This window comes from Cataglyphis hispanica, chromosome 3 (assembly GCF_021464435.1).
Source record: "Cataglyphis hispanica isolate Lineage 1 chromosome 3, ULB_Chis1_1.0, whole genome shotgun sequence".
Lineage (NCBI taxonomy): Eukaryota > Metazoa > Arthropoda > Insecta > Hymenoptera > Formicidae > Cataglyphis > Cataglyphis hispanica.
In genome coordinates, this window is record NC_065956.1 from 11,292,558 (window position 1) to 11,306,338 (window position 13,781).

At 33.6% G+C, this 13,781-nt stretch overlaps 1 protein-coding gene across 1 annotated transcript in view; it reads left to right on the plus strand.

Moving 5' to 3' along the window:
* LOC126859234 (nephrin-like) overlaps window positions 1-13,781 on the plus strand; it is a 223,107-nt gene that overhangs the window by 1,856 nt on the left and 207,470 nt on the right. The gene's annotated exons all lie outside the window — the stretch shown is intronic.

Here is a 13,781-nt window from a genome sequence, read left to right on the forward strand (position 1 = left end):
GATATAATCGTAATCGAGAAGGAGAAGCAAAATATCCTACGTATCTTGTCGGATACTTTAAGCTTGTAGACCGATCCGTCGATGAGTACGAGTGGTGCTTCATCCATATTCAGTGATCGTCGAGGAAACGGACGGAGAAAACGGATGTTACGGTGGATTCCGGAAGTGCACGGAGCAAGCGAACGAGCGTTACACGCTCGCGATACGAAACACGCTCCTCAAAGCGCGTACGATCAATATTCCATTTTGCGACCCTTTTGGAATGCCATCTCTCTATGTCATGGTTTTTTCTTGTCTTTTTTTTTTTATCTACCCTTATACTTAAAGTCGAACAGAGTTTTCCGATTCTTTTCAATGCGTACGTCTCCACGTCGAACCAGCGAGATCTTTCTTGATAATATCGTACAATGGCAAAAGTTATTTTTTTTTAAATATTATGTACATTAATTTTAATTTAATTTTAATTTTAATTTTGTAGCCGTTCTTCCCATTACGCGTATTGTTTGTCAAACACGATCGATGTCTTCTCACGCGGCAATTATAAGCGAAATATCTTCTTCCTAGAAATATCAAAACAATGCTAATAATGTCTCTGGAATTTGTTTACGTAATAGATATTTAATAATATTCAGAAATAGCGATGTAAATTCTCGAGAGTCAAGATAGCTTAGGAAGAAAACAATTTTATACTCGAGATTGTTGCAATAAGAAAATAAAGAGATGGTCGAGAATTTATGGACCATTATAGCTCAGATTTGTCTCTAGACAACAGAAATGGACGTCTCAGGCATCTTTGAAATGAATGTGATCTATTTTCCATTCCGGTCTTCTTTCGGCGCAAAGTTTCTCCTTCGTTACTCGACATCTTTATGTCGCACACATATTTTGTTTTAATTGCTGCTATTAATTCCTTTTATCGTTACCAAAGATTTATCCTGAGATTATTCTTGAAATTGTAATAACAAGAAAAAGACTGTATAAGATAATTTCGAGTATAATTACCTTATAATACGAGTTTGTAGTCGTAAAATTAAAATGAACAGACCGGTGGTAAATATTTGCGTCTAAAGTATCTATTGATTTATATTCACTGTGACTATCATTTTCTTCTTGAAATATACGGAAAAAATAATTGTTCTACATTTATTTTTCAATAACTTTATTTTCAAGTTGATTTTAAATATTTAGAATAAAATATATAGATTATAGAATTATATAGAATATAATAATATAATTTAATATAATTATGTAGAATTTATATACTATATAAATTGAATTATTTTTTAATTTTCTGAAATCTTTAATGATAAATAACTGCATAATTTATTGTTTCTTTAAACTTACATGCTTGGATTTCAAATCTGTCAAAGATTTTTATTGTTAAAATATTTTTTGACAATAGAGTATGTATGACGATATTTCGATCGAATGTGCTAAAGACGGGATAATACACGAATGAAAGAAAAATATGCGATACGCACAGAAAGAGGGAGAGAAAGAAAGAAGGAAGAAAACTTCGTCGAATATAGAACCAATAGGATATAAATTGCGTCTGCTTTGAGAATGCTTGCGACATCTCAGACGACTTTATTCGTTCTTACGCGACTTACAAGGTATCTTCGCCTTTTCGCGTTTGTCGTTTGATCACTGAATATGGATGAGAAGCCTCGAATATGAAAAACTCATATTTTAGCCGCTGGCAAAAAGCAAATAAGTTTCAGGCGCGAATAACACGCATGATTATATGGATATTTGTGTCGTCTTACGTCAGGGCTTGTTATTTCCTGAATAAGATATAGAGAGTGGAAGACATCTTTCACGATATCAAATGTCGGAACATCTCGTCAGACGGATGTTTTTTTCTTTTTTTTTTTTTTTGTAGCGAATACTGACGCATGCGCAATACACATTAAATTATTATTTTTGATATAGTATTTAACAGTTTTTTTTTTATTTTTTTTAAATAAACATTAGCTTTATCTTGAGAAAAAAATGTAATAGACTTATTTTACAAAGTTGATTTATTCGGGAAAGAAAATATAGGAAATATAAAATTTTTATATCCAAGTTCAATAACACAACGCAAGATATTTGTATATCGTTAGGTATACTGTCTCTCCAATATCAAAGGGTCGAGTGCGCTATCATTATGCAGCTCAGTTCGCATTATCTACATCGTGCTGCTTTAATGACCTGCTCTATTCCCGGCGCATATTAGAGACGGGCGGGATTGACCGGATTGAACATGACCGCACGAAAAGTTTGCCTCGAAGATATGCAATCGCTTTAGCGGCGGAAGCGCTGAAATGGCAATCCCTATGCATCGCCCCGGGGAGGTTGCCGGTCCCGCTCTCCAAAACTCCAAATCGGAGTGGCGGTGCGCCTCGAAAGCGATTGGACAGCGAAACTCCCCGGTGAGCTTCGGCCCGGCGTATAACCGCGGATTAACCTCGTAATGCATCTCGTGCCTTAACTTTACATACTAACTCGTAATACAACGCGTGTAAATTCGCTCCGGTTGTCCAGTCCAGCGTGCGCTCGCGTTTGCGAATTTACATAACACAGGTAAAGTCTGGCACATGGACCAATGATACGACCCAGCATCAGTTTCGCGAGAATAATGTGCCGGCTTACGCTGCGCGTATCAATGGGGCTCGACGCGTGTAAACTCGTTTCAGTCATCTGATTTTCCGCGTGTGACGGATAAAATCCATTTCACACAAATTTATGCAGGTCTGTAACAACGCTCAACTCGATCAATGGAAATTTCGACGTAAGCTTCGCATAAGTCAAAATGTCAACTTATGATGCTGGCCACTTTAATGATTGATATTCTTACGCCTCAGGCTCGTGTTCTCTCGTCCATTTCATATACAATAGGCCTAACGCGTAACTATATTGGTCTCTGGGAATATTACAATATGACCTCAATATAAATAATGTGGTGCAAACAGTGCAGCAGTGTAAAGGTCTGTTTAGATGGAGCAAATTTCATCGAGCTTGATTGGAGCAAGTTACACTATTTCAAATTAATATCACGAATCAAAGAAATTTTAAAATCAAATATATATATAGTAAATTAGATTATCCAATATGGTCAAAAGTGTCAGTTAATTTGAAGAGTTAATATATTTAAATTTAGGAACATATATTCGTTATGAGACATTTTCTATGGTTTAACGGTTATAGAAAAAGTATTTATTTATTTAATGCATCAATTATATGTATCAAGTATCACAGTACTATTAAAACAAAGCTAGAATTATAAATTTTTACGAAATGATACGCTAGCTTTACATACTATTGTAAAATATAATATTATGGTAACTAAGTATTTCTTTCTCTTTTTTTCTTTTTCTTTTAATTAGTGACAATAATAAAATAGAAATAGAATTTAAATTACCGTAAAATATATTTATATTACATGATTACTGATAAGAATAGACCGGAAGCAACCATAATGATGGATGAGGAAGGCGCGGAGGAAATTTCACTTATAAATCTTTCGCGAGAAATTATGCGTCTGGAGAGGACATGCTATTAATTCCGCATATATGTAATATAGATATGACAAACTTCTTATTATTTTTTTTTATATTTTCTTCCGAATATCTTGTATAGTCAGTTTTATCGAGGACATCATAGCGTTCTCAGCATACTAAAGATTATTTAATATTTAAAGCTTGATAATTATTCATTCATATATTGTGAGTTAGACTCGGATGAAACATAGTTATGGAAGCTCAAGGATCGAGGCAGAAACAAACAACTCAAATGGGATTTAAAGCTGTCAATGTGTTGCTCGACAGTCACTTTGATTGTTAAGCGGCAATAATAATGTCGATCTCGTCGACGATAAGGCCGATAACGAGCGCTCGTCAACTTCGAGAAAACGGAAAAAATGTCAATTAACAGGGAATAATTAAGTTTCAAAGTAGAATGTATTTAAATTACGTTTATTTTTTGAATAAAGAAAATCTAGATGGTTTGTATAAAAAATAATGGAGTTATATCGAAACTTGCATGATAGATTAAGGTTTATATATAAATTTAACGATATAAATAATTTTTTTATAATATTAATAATAATAACTTTTGATAATTATTTTTTAATAAAAGCGTTACTGCTAAAATATGTCTTTAGAGAATAATATACATATAAATGGAAATTTGAAATTCATTTACAAAAAATTATTGATTGTATTTTAGAAAATAATAAGTAGATATGTGTGTGTGTTTAAAACTAGAACTGTTCAAAGTATGAAAATTTAAAACAAATGGCGCATATCCCAAGGGTATTCTCGCGATTAAACGACGAAAATGATTTTCGGTGTTTCTCGATGCGTGGAGTTGCCGGCGTAATTATATCGGTATCAGTCCCTATTACGGCAGGAACGGCTGGCGGGCGTCGATACTTTCCGATAGAACGCGGCTAAGGTTAATATCGTCCATGGATGCACTCAGCTCTCAGCCTGGGTAACGCTGATAGCGAGCGGAAGCGGAAAATCGATTCGTTCGCGGCCAATGTAACCCGTCGCTGTTTAAGAGATGCACAGCATGGAAAGTAGCACGGCGGATCACTCTTCTCGTGAGCGCATCGATGCCTTAATGCAATTTGCAAGTCGATGCAAAAAAAACACACTCGCAACGAGCCATGTCTCTTTACCAACATCTTGGAAAATAAGCCTGCCGTCAGCGATGATAATCGTATAGAATAAATCCAAGTATAACTTTTGCTCCTTAGCAGAGCTATTTCTTACGGTTTGATAAATGTGTCGCTGCAATATTGCTTGGTTTATTCATAACAATCGATTTTCTTTGAATTTAAAATCGAAGTAAACGGATTAAAGATACTTTGTTGGAATTTTTCCGACAACTACGAACTTGCAATCATTCTCGTATTTGTTGACAATAAGATTCTAATTTTGAATCGCGATACATTGGAATCTTAACATTTTCTGACTTTGTCCTGCGATGTAATATCGCGGTTCATCCTGTCTGGAATGAGTTGTAATACGAGCTTCTTGTGCCTCAGGCGTATAATAAATTACAGTTTCCAAGATGATTAATTTATTAGAGCAAAATATACATATAAAAGATACATTCTTTCATCTCGCTTTTATTGATACAAACGTTATTACTTCAATGCTACATCTTAATATGTGAGATTTTTATTTTACATTCTTAAGATATTTTTATGTTTAACAGAAATGTAAATCCGATTTTTATATATCTATTGTGATATGGATATTAATATTGATTAAATACATTATTTTGCAGTTTGCATTTTGTTATAAAAATACAAATTAAATTTATATTATTCGATATTTCACGATTTAGTAATATATGTGAATTTATACTAATGTGAAGAACAGCTTTCTCTTTAAGTGTTGCAATGAAATACATACTTGCGAAACATATACTTACAGTTAAGATAGTTGAACAATCGATCGCGATGGTCAATGTCAAACTGTTTTGGCTACAACACGAGTAGCTCGTTGAGGCCGAACTGTATCCCAGGAGCGAACCGGTGGTTCGCCACAGCACTTCCTCCTCGAGGTTCGCGGTTCCACTAGGAATTTCAGGTCCCTCCGCATCACTCTATAGAGACTCTCGGAGCGCCTCAGAATGACCGTAGAACGTTGGTCGAGAAACCGGCTATATATTTTAGAGACTCAACTTTGCAGCTCAAATTGCGGCGGTGTCAGTTTAAACGCGAATTTCCTAGCAACTTTATGACTCCACGTGCGTGCCATCCGTAATAATTAATTTATAATATAAAGTAATATTTAAAATAAGGAAGAAAGAAGTACGGAAAATTATTGGAATTAAGTTTGTGATGAGATAAAAAAAGATTTTTTTTTATAGAAATATTTATTATCTCTTAGAAAGCAATTGAGAAAAAGAAGGGAGAAATAATTCAGCTTTTCTTCTATTTGTTTTTCCGCTACACGCTTCTTACGCTGCCGTAACAATATTTTATACGAAAAATTCCATTTTGTTTGCCGTGTGTTTTTGTGTGATAAAGTTCACGCTTGAGTAAAGTCGCCCACGACTCACTTAGCGCGCCAATGTCGCGAATAACGGGTAGCTTTAATTCGCTGTAAAGTAAACGCACGCGCCGGTATTTGTTGATGAGAAAGGAAAATAAAAGTGCGGCACAGGCCGCCAGTTAAAGCGAGAATGAAATCCGGAGGAGAGGATCTAAATATTCCGCACGCCGGCGAATATTCGCGGTTCGACGAAACTCTATCCGTTTGAATAACGCCCGACTCGATTCGAATGAACTTTTCGTGCGGAAGAAAGCCGTTGGTCGGAAGAACCGCCGTGCCAGGAAGTAAACTTCATCCCCTCTCTTCTTCTGTCTTACGTTGAGGTAAAACTACTTGCCGAGCGGAAGCAACTTGAGTCGATCACCGTGCTTGAGAAATTCGCTCTTGTACGTACGACTGTGATAATGTTTCGAGATTTCCGCTCACAAAGACTGCTACGAATCTTCAAGCAGAGTGTGATACGACGACGCGTTCCGTTTACAATTCTGCTCTTTCCCAAATCTCGAACTTATACTTTGTCGAAAAATTGTTTCTTATAAAGCAATTATAAATTTTCAAATCGTATATTCCGCGTTAAAATTCTAAAGTTGATTTGATTATCATTACGATAGAGCAATGATATTACTACTAATCATCCTATTATTGTCACGCGAATGTTTTTACATTTTTTAGCAATTCGCGCAATGGAAATTAAGAATAAAAAAGGATACACACACACATACGCATTAGGATTTAAGAGCGGCGATTAATAGGAGACAGAATTCTTATACAAGGAAAGGGTGGAATTGAGAACAGTCTGGTGCATGCGCATTTGCAGAATTTAACAGATTGCTACAATGTTGCAGGCTGGTCGATAACAACAACAGAATTTGTAACATAGTAATATGCGAGTTCGCATCCGCTGCACATTTCCGCTGTAGGAAATTCATTGTAGGAAATTCATCGAATTTATCCAAACAAAGAACTTTCTGTTGCCCATATTATTAATATATGTTGTGTATCATTTATAACTTCATTTATAATACAACTCGCAAAAATAGAAAAAGATTATTCATAAAATTATACATATCGTTGATTAATTTTTACAAAAATATTATTATGTTTATATTTATGAGAGATTGTCGCAAAAATGAAAAGATATGCAATCAATAGAAATTTATAAACAAAAATTATAACAAATTTTTATATTTTGATTGCGTATTAGTAGATATATAGTATATTAAATAAATTGATTTTTTAAGATTATAGTAAGTATTGTGGAAAAGTAACGTCTCGCAAGCACGCTCGTCTCTATTCACGATCATCATGTAAACGTTGTTCCTCGTCAAACTTTACGATGGATGACAGTCGGGAGGAGATGATCGATCGCAAAAAAGTAACGGATCGACATCGATAGGGTCGGACACGTTTGTCACTCGAAGCCGCGATCGATTAGCCACGACGGTATCCACGACGACAGGATGTTTGCGAGGGTTCGTCAAAAGCCGGGCAATAAAAAAAAAGCGAGAACGCGAGAAAAACAAAAATGGAGACGCGTCTGTCGATCGGCCAAGAAAAATTTTAAAAAACAACGCGAAAGCATTGCGAAGAGAGTTGTAAAAATCGAAGGACGGGGCAGCGAGCTGATGAAAATGAAAAAGGTGTCGGTCTGATCGAGCGAACGCATACATACGGTGCTTCGGTGCTAGGATTATCGCTGAGGAAGGGAGGGTGCAGTGGTCAAAGGGCGAAAACACGAGCCAAATGCTTAATCTTCTTTGTCATTTAAATCAGAGCCGATGCGTGTGTCACGCGGCCGTGCCGTATTGTCAATCGTTATTGGAACGATTATCGATTTATTGTGATTCCCCTCCTTCTCTGCACCGCAGAAGGGGTTGCAAGGGTTAACGGGTGATGCTAAGAGATGCGTCGATGATAATTAAAGTTCGAACAGACAGTAACGGGATGTATACAATATTTATTACATTATTTATATAATAATACGAAGAGACCATAAGCAAGTTTAAGGCAGCCGTTAGAGGTTCAATATTGAACTCTTCCTTCTATTGCAAAATTTCTCTTTTGGATCGAAAATTCTTTCTTTTGTGTGCTCTATATATTTATATTTTAATTGTTCGTCATTTTTGCACTTTCCTGTCAAACTTTAGAGTGTTAAATTTTAGAAACATACTACTTGAAATACCAAAAAAATTAAATAATACAAAATTTTATATATATATATATATATATATATATATATATATATATATAAATTAATTTTTTAAGATAATAATCATTTTTTAGAATAATCATTTTTTGGTATATATAGGTAAAAAAATTAAATAATACAAAATTATATATATATACACATGTAGGTATATATGTATATATAAGAATTTTTTTTGGTAAAATGTCTTAAATAGCTTTCTGGTTTTTTATGTTTGTTTTTTTTTTCTAAAAGGAATCTTTGATATTAAATTAATTTCTAAAATTCTTCATTTAACATTACAAACTTTAATTTTAATTTAGTAAAGCAGTCGCTTAAATCTAACAAAGCAAAATATTTTTGAAGTGCTCAAAGTACTGAAAATTGGACGTTTGGTTTATCTTTTATAAAATTCTTTTGTCTGATTTTCGCAATTTTGACATAACTACTAAACGCAACGAGAAGATTTTATTTATCCACGCCGGAAGACTTTGATTTTTCGAGGGAAAAAAAAATCAACACAGCCGACGTCGGAATATTGGCGGGGGGGATACAACGACTCTATTTAAGAATCAAGATTCGGCAAAGTTGCAACGGTTAGACGTCATGCCGGAAATCTAGGGAGTTATGTAAACCCAATTCCGGAGCGGCAATCGAATGCGCGGCGGAACCATTCGACTTTTCAACTTTTCCGGCTACGGGACTTACGAATTGTTGCAGAGCTTCGAAGTTTCGTATCGCGGAATCAATGGCGATTACAATAGGCCGCCGCCGCCTGACGTTGTTACATGAAAACTTTGCTCACGTTACTTGCGCTACCGAGCATTTCCTGTACTCTCGAGGACAAAATCTCGAAATTCGACGCGACGATCTGTCTGAATCTAGCTGACAAAATCTCCTCTGTGAATCTTAACTTTCGTGCCGCTTCTTTCTTCCGGAAGCATAAATGAGGTAAAAAAAGTCGGTAGATTTTGAACAATACGTTAGAAGTTTTGATTGTATTGTATCCAATTGTATATACGTCAAATACGAAAATTCCGCACAAAGTAAAAAGTGAAACAATTCACAAATTATTTCTAGCGTAAATGAGAAAAAAAAATACAAAAAAAACTTTAAAGGTGGCTAACTTAGCTACGGTTAATATTTATAACTCCAATAGGAAAAGTTTATTGAATCTTTCACTCTTCTTATATAATATAAAAAAGTCGAATTGTGTAATATTTATTAATCTTTAATTATTTCCGATATTTAATATGCATTAATTACTCGCAATGTCTTTTATACATAAAAAAAAACATATATGAATGTTGAATTTATGCATTGATGGCTTTGGGAATTATTGCTGTATTTAAATGTATCTATCCAGTAAAACCATAATTAATTTTGATCATGGTTTGACGATTCAAATGATGATGCATTTTGGATTTAGTCGATCGATCTAGCACGCGCGATAGCGGTCGAAAATAACAAGATTGGACTTTGGTGTTGGACGGTATCAGTATTAATGAGAAACAAACTGTTTCTCTCGATAAAATATGGTCGATTAGACTTTTAAAATTTTGCAGGACCTGCGTGTCGGAAACTACATTTCTATCTCGATGTATAGTGAGGTCTGCGATTTATAATTTGCAGTTTTCTGTCAATTTTATTTTTTCATTCTATCCTTTCTATTTTTTTTTGAAGTTGATATCGTAAACAGTTGATATCGTAAATAGCTCTTTTCTTATTCATTTGCTAATGCAACAAAATTGCAAGATTATTTTCAATGAATTTTCTATAAACATTAAAATATTTAATATAATAAGATTGATATATCTTTTCTTAACTGGAAACTCTTTGACAAATTTTAACTTTTCTTACATTTTATTTATATATGTCAGTTTTTTAATTTTGGAAATTTTTAAGGTTAAATTAAATTATTTTTATGCATAAAGAGATTACCTAATAAATTATTTAAGAGAAAACAAAAACAAATTTGATAATAATTGTATGAAAAAATACAATGTTTAAATATTAAAAAATATATATTAAATAAGAAAAAAAGATTTAATATTTTAATAAATTAAAATAAATATTGAATTAAAATAAAATAAAAGTTGAAATATATTTCATTATTAATAATGAACTTGTATGTATTTTTATTTCAGTAAACATTACATGATTAATCACATATAAAAATGTAAAAATTGTGTTTATATTTGCAATGAACGATGAAATATTTTAGCAAATAGTAAAAACAGCGAAAAAATGTATGTTTGGGTAACATTTTTTGCATGACGTAATTTTTCTTAAATATTTGCAGTGACCTGAAAATGAAAAGCTTTTAAATCTTAATTACTGAAAATAGGTTGTTCTTGAGAGAACGTGTCTGAATAACATTATTTAGAAGCATGGTATGCTAGAAACACTGCATTTCTATCTTGCATTTTCCTGCATATCATATATTCTTCCTCGCGTTTCTCATAAAATTAATAGTACATTAATATAAAATGTAAACAATAGAATTGAAATATAATAAAATTGAACATGATGATACTTTTATTATTAAAGATACAATATAATAAGAAACATACACAAAATTTCTAAGATCATACATTTTGTCGATTTCCATATTGTGTCTTTAGTATTTATCAGTGATTTATTTTATTGCAAATTATTTGACGTAAGGTATATAAAAATATAGCCACCAGTGTTTATGAAAAAAATTGAGCAAATGATGATTCATGATATCGAGCTTTTAAAAGAGAATCATCTCACACATCGTTTAATAATGTTCGCATAAATTGGTCGTGCGAAAAACACTTGAAAAATAAAGGTTGTTTGGAAATTGTATTAGTCACGGATTAAAAAATGTCCAAAGATTGAAATTAAATATGAATTCACGCAACAAAATGGTCGGACTGCGTTTTCGCGGAGAATTATTAAACAATAAATGGCATATTATCGACGATTAATAGCGCGAACAATGGACAACGCATTAATTCTAGTTTAAATAAACGTTATTTTAGAGTGCATTTCGTATAATAGCAAACTGCATTTTTCTTTCCATACCATCTTGAGCTGTTGCGCGTGTTCGTATCAGTTCGCGGATGCAGCTGCAATAGAAGCATAGCAGCAGCAGCAGCAGCTTGCCGGAAATAGAGCTCGACAAAACTAATTTCTCTCGAAAGAGAGCCGACTCCTTTTGTGCAGTTTAAAGTATACTACTTCTCTTTTTCGAGTGAAATTAAAATCCCCGCATATCTTGCAAGAGCGCGAGAGCAGCATATAGAGTCACCTATTTCCAAAGCCACGCGTAAACCAGGATCAAAGAATGCATACACACCTTAGGCATGCCATGGCATAATTCTAATCTTAGCGACCCATAAAAAAGAGGTTGAGAAGAAACGAACGAAAAAGAGAAAACGAGAGTAAAATGCAATCTGTTAAAATATTATGGAATATAACGTTTTCTGAATGAAAAGTAATCACAGCTGCAAAATTTTCATTTTTAAATTAAAATATTATAAATCTTGATTTTTTTCAAGTTAGTGTTTTTGATATATAAAAAGAATTTATGGTTTTTTCATCAAAGATAAAATAAATAACTTGAGATTATTTTTATATATTTTATTGAGAATCTTTTTATTCTATCTGTAAAATTAGAGAAAGAGAGAAAGAAAGGGAAAAAGAGAGAGAAAATAAAAAAATGGATACATATATGTATTGTAACTTATTATTATTAATTTTATAGCAACGTGTTATGAAACTCCTGCCCTGAATTAATTTTAATTAACATAGTAAACACAAAAATATGAGAATAAATTAAAAAAAATTTAATACCGTGAGTGGAGATAAAACTACTTTAAAAAATTAGAGATAACTTGTGGATAAAACCAGAAAATATTCTAGTTTATCTCTCAATCTCTTTTATTCAACGTTTCATTCTCGAGCGGTTATCGTCCGCGCAATTTTTATTAAAATCAGCGATTACTCTCCGGTGACAATCTTTTTCAGGTAAACGCAAAATTATCAATTTTTCCCACATATTCTTAAATCACTCTATATTTTAAAAGTCACATACAAAAGATCAGGTTGGAGAAAAGAGAGAGAGAGAGAGAGAGAGAGAGAGAGAGAGAGAGAGAGAGAGAGAGAGAGAGAGAGAGAGAGAGAAGTAAGGCGATTGCAACGGTCGCACGCAAGCCGGATACAGCACGGAGCCTGTTTTATAATGGCGTACGGCTTAAAGCCGATTTGTAGCATGCTCGTGGAGGTACTGGCGCGAGATACGGCACGATTAAGGGTAAAAGTTTCCGTCGGGCTTGCCGTTGCAGCTCGCGAGAAGAATCTCGCGTGATGTAGATGAGTCGCGGTGCATCCTCGAAAGTGAATACGCAGGAGTTACTCGTGGCTAAAGAAGGCACACGCATACGCGCTTTCTCTTTGTCGGCTTTATCTGCTGGTTTATTTTATGGAACATAAACTCGCATTTCGCACTGCGTATGTTCCGGCGAGGGTCCGTTGTATTCGGAGCATAATTCTCACGGCGTATGTTTCCGAAGTTGTTACGAGATCGAGCAGCATATGAGAATTGTTGCACTGAAATGATATTTCCTGATCTGATACGGTATCGTATTGCTTGAATATTCGTGTGTGAGCGATTTTTTGTCGATTAATGATTACTTAGAGTTTTAGTTTAATGTTGAAATATCGTTTTACTGTGCTTGTGTAATAATCGAGATTATAAATACGGAAAAGTATGCATTATATGCTTGTTTAGTTATTTAAGCAAATATAATGTTTTTGCTCATATATATTTAGCAACGAAATTTGTGTGGAACTTATAAACTAGTACTTTAATGATGCAAAATTGTTATTTTATATTCTCGCATATATGAGAGGTTTAACGCATAATATATAAAATATCGATGAGCTTTTCATTACATTGCAAATGCAAACGATCGATGTAAATTGTGATTGCAATTACGTCGAGAAGATTTGCTTTTTACTCGGGAAAACATGGGAAAACCACCAATCAGCGAGCTGTTTTGTTTCGCTCGTAATCAGTCGAATAAACAGATATCCTGTTACTGCATTATTGTCAGTGGAATTTACATATAAAAGGGATAACGACACGCACGCCAGTGCTTCGCATTAGCGGTGATTAATCAATTATGGACATTTAAAACCGGAATCATCAAAATGCTAATTTCCACGAGTTCGGGCACTATACCGCGAATTCATTTGCTTAAATCAGCTGTGCGGAAGTTCGACGTTGATATTTACGACGTGTAATTAGGCATCGAGTTCATCTACAATAAATGCATTACGTATATATTCTCTGTCGCTGTTATTTTTTCATATATTAAAAAGATTTATTTTAGTTTGACTGCATTATCTGTAATTAAGACAACATCATTAAAGCTATTGTAAGTTAATATTTTTTTCACATAGATTTTAGCAGAAGAAATTTATAGCTATATAATAAATATTTCATTACTTTGAAATTCATGCGAAATCGAAAAGTTAAATATTTTTTAAATAATTGCATTGAGTAATACAAT